Source organism: Balaenoptera physalus (genome assembly GCF_965194825.1).
Source record: "Balaenoptera physalus genome assembly, chromosome: X".
Lineage (NCBI taxonomy): Eukaryota > Metazoa > Chordata > Mammalia > Artiodactyla > Balaenopteridae > Balaenoptera > Balaenoptera physalus.
The window spans coordinates 62,490,473-62,498,874 of record NC_138903.1 but is presented as its reverse complement, the minus strand read 5'-3'; the positions used below and the strand labels follow the sequence as shown (position 1 = coordinate 62,498,874).

The 8,402-nt window shown below is 43.6% G+C and overlaps 1 protein-coding gene and 1 pseudogene across 8 annotated transcripts in view; one reads left to right on the top strand and one right to left on the bottom strand.

Annotated features, from left to right (window-relative positions):
- The first annotated feature begins 866 nt into the window (after positions 1–866).
- Positions 867–1,947, top strand: LOC309652385 (protein tyrosine phosphatase type IVA 1 pseudogene; annotated as a pseudogene). Its single transcript has one exon. The product of its transcript is annotated as a protein tyrosine phosphatase type IVA 1 pseudogene (transcript).
- A 2,905-nt stretch (positions 1,948–4,852) lies between these two features.
- NHSL2 (NHS like 2) overlaps positions 4,853–8,402 on the bottom strand; it is a 272,913-nt gene continuing 269,363 nt past the window's right edge. For all 7 annotated transcript variants that reach the window (XM_082445950.1, XM_082445951.1, XM_082445952.1 and 4 more), the window contains one exon: positions 4,853–5,387. The gene's annotated coding sequence lies outside the window, so the exon portion shown is untranslated. The remainder of the gene's footprint in view (positions 5,388–8,402) is intronic.

Here is an 8,402-nt window from a genome sequence, read left to right as displayed (position 1 = left end):
CTCCACCTCCTAATGCAGAAGTATTTGGGGAGGAAAAGAATCTCTGGGGAGAGGCCTATAGGAGAAGTGGAGTTCTCAGGGGAGAGTGAGATATCAGTTAAGGAATGCATAGGGATGCTTTATGTTGGGGCTGTAGGGGTAATTATTAATCCCTAGAATTGAGGTTCCAGTGGGCACAGTTGAAAATGATGGGAGGGAGGGGGGCAATGGAAGGTTGGGTAGGAGAGTGGAAGCTTAGAGTACAGTGAAATCAGTACTGAGAGAAAAGGGATGACCAGGGAAGTTCATATCCAGGGTGGTGACTCCCAGATAACAGGAACGTGTGGCCCATTGGTCCTGGTCCCCAGGGCTGCAGACTGAACTAGTCTCAGCAGTGGCCCCACTCGCCTGTAAGCTCCATGAGGGATGGGCATGGTGTCTGTGTCCGTCACTACTCTATCCTCAGCATCTAGCACCCTGCCAGGCAGGTAGAAGGAGCTTGTTACATTTTTGCTGACTGGATGAATAAAAGAAGTGGCTGGAGGAGCACGAAATACCTGGCCCACTGCAGGTGCTTGATAGATGCTGGCACCATTTTATTCTTGGTATCTTATGATGGCTCTACTTATCCATTTGCATCTGTGACATGCCCTTGGAGAAGGTTTGTTAATGGGCATGAATGAGACTTGTGAAACACCAAAGGCCAATTAAGGCTACTGGCATATATCCCGACATGGTGACTACAATTTGAGGAAGGTATGAACCTCATCAAACAAACTGTTGATTCAGCGCCCTGAGAGTGAAGCTACAAGAGTGGACCTTTCTTGGGATAACCAAACCTACACCAAGAGAACAGGCTGGAGAGAGGCAGTTCTGTGGTGTTCTTGGTCACACATTTATGGAGTTTCTGAAGGGCAGTGGAGATTACTGCCAGGCACAGCACGACCTCTATGCAGACAAGTGAACTGTAGAAATTCATTACTACTCCACCAAGAAGCCCCCATAAGAGTGGTGAACCTGGACACAGAGGTGTTGAATTGAAATCCACAGAGCATTTTTCACAAGAGTTCTGACCTGGATGGGGTAAACCTCAGTGCACTTCCTTTCTCTTGCCTCAGTATTACTGGATTGAAGAATTGCTGCTTCTTGTCAGGAGGTTCATTTCATTTCCCATTACTCCCAACTTCATACTCAGAAGCACTGAGAATTTCAAGTGGAGTGTATTGAAGTAGACTCAGTTTCTTTGCATCATTTCTGTATTCAGTCTTTTAAATTCTTTCATAACCCTATTGAGTGTTTTTTAACTAAATTAACATGGCTCGAATGAACCGCCCAGCTCCTGTGGAAATCACTTACAAGAACATGAGATTTCTTATTACACACAATCCAACTAATGCGACCTTAAACAAATTTATAGAGGAACTTAAGAAGTGTGGAGTTACCACAATAGTAAGAGTATGTGAAGCAACTTACGACACTAGTCTTGTGGAGAAAGAAGGCATCCATGTTCTCGATTGGCCTTTTGATGATGGCGCACCACCATCTAACCAGATTGTTGATGATTGGTTAAGTCTTGTGAAAATTAAGTTTCGTGAAGACCCTGGTTGTTGTATTGCCGTTCATTGTGTTGCGGGCCTTGGGAGAGCTCCAGTGCTTGTCGCCCTAGCGTTAATTGAAGGTGGAATGAAATACGAAGATGCAGTACAGTTCATAAGACAAAAGCGACGTGGAGCTTTTAACAGCAAGCAACTTTTGTATTTGGAGAAGTATCGTCCTAAAATGCGGCTGCGCTTCAAAGACTCTAATGGTCATAGAAACAACTGTTGCATTCAGTAAAACTGGGGTGCATGATGCCATTGCTTGGAAGTGGAACCTAGACAGGACGGGATTTGTCATACATGTTAGCCAGCACGTTGGCTTGGTGAAGTCTGATGAAGCTTCCATAGGAGTGTTGAAATGCAGTTTTACCAGGCCACAAGCCTGGCAGAATTGCAGCCTCTATGTTTGGGTTATGATCAACCTACTTGGACACTTAGCAAAGGATTCTTGCTGTTCAGCATTTAAAATGTGCTTATCGTTTGTACCAATTGACTTTTCCTGAAATCATGTAGTATGGAGTCATTCATGTCTTTAAATCTGTTTCCATGCCAGATTCTTATCAGTATATAAGAAATTTAGAAAGACTAGGTGCCAAAATACCCAGCACAATTCTTGTTATTTTTAGTATCGAACTAAAATCCCAGGAACTATGAAAACTCTGGACCTTATGTGTTTTATTCTTTCCATCATTTCAGACATAGAAAGTAGGGCCTATAAGGTTATTTGCTCACAGTATGTTTACATCTTCCACATTCATACCAGTATACATCAGATTTGCTCGTTTGGTTTTTTTTCATTAACCAAGTCTTACCAGTGATTATTTAATGTCTTTCTATAAATCTCATTTTGTGCTGTCATGGAAGACCTCCGTTTTGAAAATCTACATTGTACAGAAGCACATGTCTTTAATGTCTCCAGACAAAAAAGCCTTACAGTTAATTTTAATGTTTGCACTTTGGGGTGCAACTTACAGGGAGGGCCTGAAAAAGGAATGGGAGGGGGCTATTAAGTATTTTTAGTAAAATGTTGCCTTTGTCTTGTGCAGAACATGTAGAATATGTGCTTTAATTTAGTAAATATTTTTTTAAAATGTAGAAATACTTTGTTATTGTAGCTAAAACAATTCTTAATCATAAAATTTCTGAAATTCTTGTAATTTTTTTTCAAACTTATCTGAAGTTGTTTACCAACTTATTTTTGTTTGAAGTGTGATTCCCAACCTCTTGCAAAAAAAAAAGTGGGTTTCTGCTAATGAATTGAGCAGACATTTAATATTTTATATGCCTTTTGAGCTGTGTAACTTAATATTTGGATACTTGACAATTTGTTTTATTATGTGATTGATAAAATGGTGATGTGTATTAACGTCAGCTCAACCATATATTTATACTGTCCGGGAACATGTGGTTATAGTTCTGTGGGAGAAATAATTTGTCAGTGTTCACCAGCTTGTAAAAATCTAGTGCGAGAGCTTAAACATTAAATAAATGATGAAATGCAAAAAAAAAAACAAAACAAAAAAAACAAACTGTTATCTTTCTGAGGTAAGGAATAGGAACCAGAAAATAAGAATTTGTAAGTGTTTAACCTGCGCTGTGCTTGGGAGAAAGACACCTGTAATGGACACAAAACTGTGTTGCCCAGATCCCCCTTCAAGGGCAGATATTGCCCCAGCTGCTGGGAGTGCTGTCAGCCGAGAACCGTCTTTAGCTGTCAACTCCTTCGGAGATTGCCTCTGCTGGAGAGAGCCACCTCACCCAAGGTCAGGCCCTTGGTGGGATGGCCCACAGCCAGGGACTGACTGAAGCAGGGGTGTGAAAGCCTGCCTTTGGCCCATGCGGGACAACTCTGATGGGTCACGTTAGTGCCTGAGCTCTCTGTTGAGTCAGCTGAGGCTTTGTGGCACCTGCGTTGCTGCCTTTTCCTCCTTCAGCCTAAGCTTATTTCCTTCCTTTCTCTCCCACAGATGTCAATCCCTCAGACATTTCCTAATAAACATCTCGTGCACCAAACTCCATCCCCGAGTCTGCTTCCCAAGGAACCCAACCCGCAACAAGGCTCAAATGCCTTCAGGAGCCTGGCATGTGATATAAATGAATGAAGCTTGTTGGACTTCATGTAACAGGGACTGGTGGGGAACTAGGTGAAGTGGAGAGTTTGTGCCCCATCTACATTTTGAAAAATTAAAAACCAACATTGTGTACTCCCGGCAATGTATAAGAACTCAATTCAGTTTGCAGGCCTCCTGTTTAGGACCTGTGCTTTAAAGGTGTACTCTCTCTTTGGTTAATATACCGGCCCCTGGCTTTGACGTGTCTTTTGTGAGTTTGGTCAGTGTGGGTCAATCCCTCAAAGCTCCCCCAGCTCATGGTGGGGGGCCGCAAGCAGGCCCAGACCCTGCTGGGGTCAACACCAGCCCCTGAACCACAGGGTCTCACCGAGGTACTTCTTGCTGTGAGGCTCACCTCGAGCCAGTCTCCTTCTCTGATCTTGGTCTTAAGTCTTGACACCTGCTATCGTCTGAGAGTAGCCCTGGCCCCTCTCCCTTCCCTTGTAAGCTTTCTAGGTTGTTTCAAGCTCTGTGGTGTCTTTTTGAAAGATCAGCCCAGTGGTGTCAGGGGATGTGAGCTAGCATGGGGCCTGGGGAGACAAGGATACTGGCTGCAAGGGCCTCAGCCTTAGAGGCCTGAGCCAATTGGCACCAGAGAACAAAGCTCCTTTTGGATGGGACTTGACCCTTGAATATAGCTGTCACCACCTGCATGGTGGGGACCATACCCTTCTTGAGGGATGGAAGTGATCTGGGCCACATCTGGTCTGTGTTTTTTGCTCCCAGCCCTGACTCACTCTGGTCTTCCCTGCTGGGTGGCTTCATTGAGCCAGAGAACAAAGAGGAAGTGCATGCCCTGAGCACAGTTGCTATGGCAACCTCCTCCCCTTAGGAGCCTGGTGACCAGTGCCTACTTCACCAGAGTTGCGCCTGTCTGAGGCCCCTTGTTGCTTCTAGGAGCAGTTGAACTAGAATTCCTGAGACAAAGTCCTCAAAGACATATTCCCTGCCCCTATAACTTAGGTTCACAGCTCGGTGGGCCAGGTTTCTGCAAGACACTGTGTCCCGCGTATCTGTTTTGGGCTCTCAGGGGTTTGTGAGAATCAAAGCTCATGTTTGTGGGTCCCACACTTGTGTGGTCTGGAAAACACACTCACAAACTGGGCTTAGTGTCTGGATAAAGTCATCATTGCTACAATGATAATCAGAGGGTGAAACAGAAAATGATTTTAACAGAAAAAGTTTATTTTAAGAAGACACAAACAGCTCTAGCTATATAAAGAATACAGTTCAATTGCTGGTAGCAAGCCAGTAAGGAATGCTTTTTCTTTTAAAGAAAAAAAAGAAAACGAAAGAAAGACAAGAAAAACCCTTTGTAATATCACCCCACAGAGGGCTCCCTTCCATTTTGTGTTGGAATTCTAAAAAGACCGGGATGACAATCTCTCTCAGTTTATGCTGCTTCTTGATATTTTTATCCAGGGACACATTCTTATCACTTGGGGGAATAGCCTTATCTCTTCCTTCCAGTTTAGGATCTCGGTCTGCAAATTCCTGTCTCCCTTATTTTTCTTGAGTGCACCGTTGGCATTCAGTAAGCATTGAATGGTGAGCGCTAACATAACAAAAGTCCTTCTCCTGACTATGCAGAGTAGGACTAGCCAATCCTCCTTCCTCATTTTGTTTTTGGCAAGTGTGGTACTTTTGCTGCTTTAGAGTCCAAGGTACAAGCCTGGTTTCCTTCTTAAGGCTGGAAATCCTAAACAGAAGGCAGAAAGAAACTGTTTCATGGATGCTTTCAAATAAGGAAATCCTAAAGTTACTCGTGTCTTGAGTTTTTAAAATCTAGATTTCAGTAAGTGGGTAAATCCCTGGGCTCAAATGACAGAAAGCAAACTAAAGGTCACAAGAAGCAATGTTCTTAGATTTAAAAAAATCCTGCAACCTGAGAGGTATGTCTAAGTGACAGAGTTCATATGGAATTAAAGTCCTAGCTCTTTGTATGCTGGCCTGTCCAGAATTGCCCCAGAGGAGTTTCTTCAAATGGCTTCCTGGGAGAAGCCAGCACAAGCCAGTGGAAAGAAGGTTTCAAGAGACAAGAAAAGGGAAATGCCTCAGGAGCCCCACCATCCCTCCTCATTGACCAGCCCCATCAGACCTGGAACTGGACCAGAGAACTGATGACAGAACTGGATGGTGTGTGTGTGTGTGTGTGTGTGTGTGTGTGTGTGTGTGTGTGTGTGTGACATACACCAGTAAATGGGACCTTCATAGTCCAGGTGGAGAAACCACGCGTACACACACAGGCACACACCTTGTCATTCACCCGTATCCCCCAATATTTATACGAGCAAATGTGAAAATGTGAAACTGAGCTTTACACCCCCCAGTAGCATGAAAGGTAGAGATGGGAGTGAGATGAGAGAGATGTGAAGAAGCTTTAAGGAACCCTCTTAGGGGTTCAGAAAACAGGAGATGATGGTGTGCTGAATGACCGCTGGCTGTGGTGCTGCATGGGGCATCCCAAGGAGCCCATCCCCAAGGCTGGGGGTCTAGGAGGCAGGGGGTTAAGGCGGGGAGAAACTGTGGGCACAAAACACCTTCCATACCTCATTGGTTTCATTGCTGGGGCTGAGTCTAGAACAGGTCCAAATCACATTAAAATGGGCACATGGACATTTTGGGTTTTAAAACCAGCCATTGGAACCAAGAGAGCTAGTGATTCCCCTAGGAAACAGTAGACTGAACTGGAATTTCATGGCCTGGGCCACCAGACTTTCCAGAGATGGCCCTGAACACGTGATGGCAGTATAGGGCAGAGTGGGACAGATGATCCAGGGCAGGGGTCCCCGACCACAGTTTGGGACAAACGAAATAAGAAACCTCAGAAATCCATTCTTTCCTGCCAGCTCACCCCACACTCGAGGAAGCAGAGGCACATTGGATAACCAGTACAGGAGATCTAGAGAAAAGAATGAGGGTTTCTACACCGAGGTAGTTAGAGAGTGAGACAGAGAGACAGAGACAGAGACAGATGAGAGAGTCCATCTGTCGGAGAGTACTAGTTGGCAAATGCAGCCCCTTTCCACTCCCCTCTGCACAGGCCGGCCTGATAGCTCGGGAGATGGGAGGGCAGTGAGCCACATCACCCAGCACACAACCCAGTCATCACGTGGGTCACAGAAATGCCCGTCCCAGGGGTCAGCAAACTATGATAAGCAGGCCAAATCCAATCTGCAGCTTCATATGGCCCAAGAGCTAAGAATAGTATTTACATTTTTGAAGTGTTGTCAAGCAAGCAAACAAGCAAACAAACAGTAACAAAGAAGAAGACCATGATACAGAGACCATCTGTGGCCCACAAAGCCTAAAAGAGTTACTATCTGGTCCTTTATAGAAAAAGTTTGTCAAACCTGGGTCTAGATGATGAGGAAAATCCCACCAATCTCTGAGTGTTCCTGAAAAGGGAAACCAGAGGAGGTCCAGGAGAAGGACTGGAACAATGGGATAACTGGAAACACCACTCCATCTAACGAGCACTGCCTGCAACTCTACTAAACCAGACTAATGAGGTACACAGGAGCTATGGAAGGAAGCCTGAGAATAGCTAAAGAGAGAGTCATACTAAGGAGCATTAGGCAAAGAATGTTCTGGAAACAAAACTGCATGCAGAGCTCAGTACTGATTAGGAAATTTGGTTATCGTTTGATAAGATTGAGATAGAGTTTGAGCCCAGGGATTGATAAAATATCAAGAAGTTTCTAGAATACAACTAAGTATCTCACGAACACCTAACAGTCTGAAACTATCTTGTAAAGTTTAAGAAGGGGGGGATAAAGTAGATTCTAGGAAAGCCTACATTGGTTTGCCCTACTTTAAATAAATGCCACTTACAAAAGTTCACACTGAAAAAAAAAAAAAGTAGAGGCATTAGGGGACATTGACAAGAGGATTTTTCATTTTTCAGAAGAAGTCACCAGAAGACTCCCTTCCATAGGAAGCTTCTCTACTAAAAAATGAAATTTAATCTATAAAAATTCATTTTTCAAATAACTTTTAGGGAAAGCATCCACTGTGTAGAGTAGGGCACATACATTGAAATTGGGGGGAAATGAAAATTTCTAAACTGAAAATCAGATTTGTCTTTGGATTCACGAGCTAAAGAACTCAAACATTTTCCTTAAAGCATATATATTGCTCGCTGAAATACCTGGGAAATTCATGTGTCATAAAAGTAGAAGCCAGCTGTGGCTCTTCCATAAATGCAGTGCTTTGGATGAAAAAACACTGGGCCCAGAGGCAGGAGAACTGGGATTGAGGCTGGGCCCTGCCACTGCGTGACCTTGTGTAAGTTATTTGACTTTCTGGGCCTCAGTTTCCTCCTCTGTAAAAGGAGAGGTTGGTCCCTTTCAGCTCTAACATTCCATGACTACAGATAAATATAGAAATAAGATCAATACAGCAATCTAGAAATAAGAAATAGTCCCCAAAGTAAGCTCTGGAGTCAGTAGAAAAAAGTAGCAATGAAATATAATAAAAAGAATAAAATTTTAACTACTAGCCAGAGTAAATATATCTCATTTAAAAATTAATGAAAAGATTTGTAATTTACAATTGATTCAGGAGAGGTAAGAACATACATGTTGCTGTTTCTTCACCATCACACATATGGAGGAGGAGATGAGTGTCAGGTGACTTGTACAATGAGCACGATGCTGCGTTTGCATGCAGAACATTTTATAAAATTGAACATTAAAAAGAGCTCAACACCACA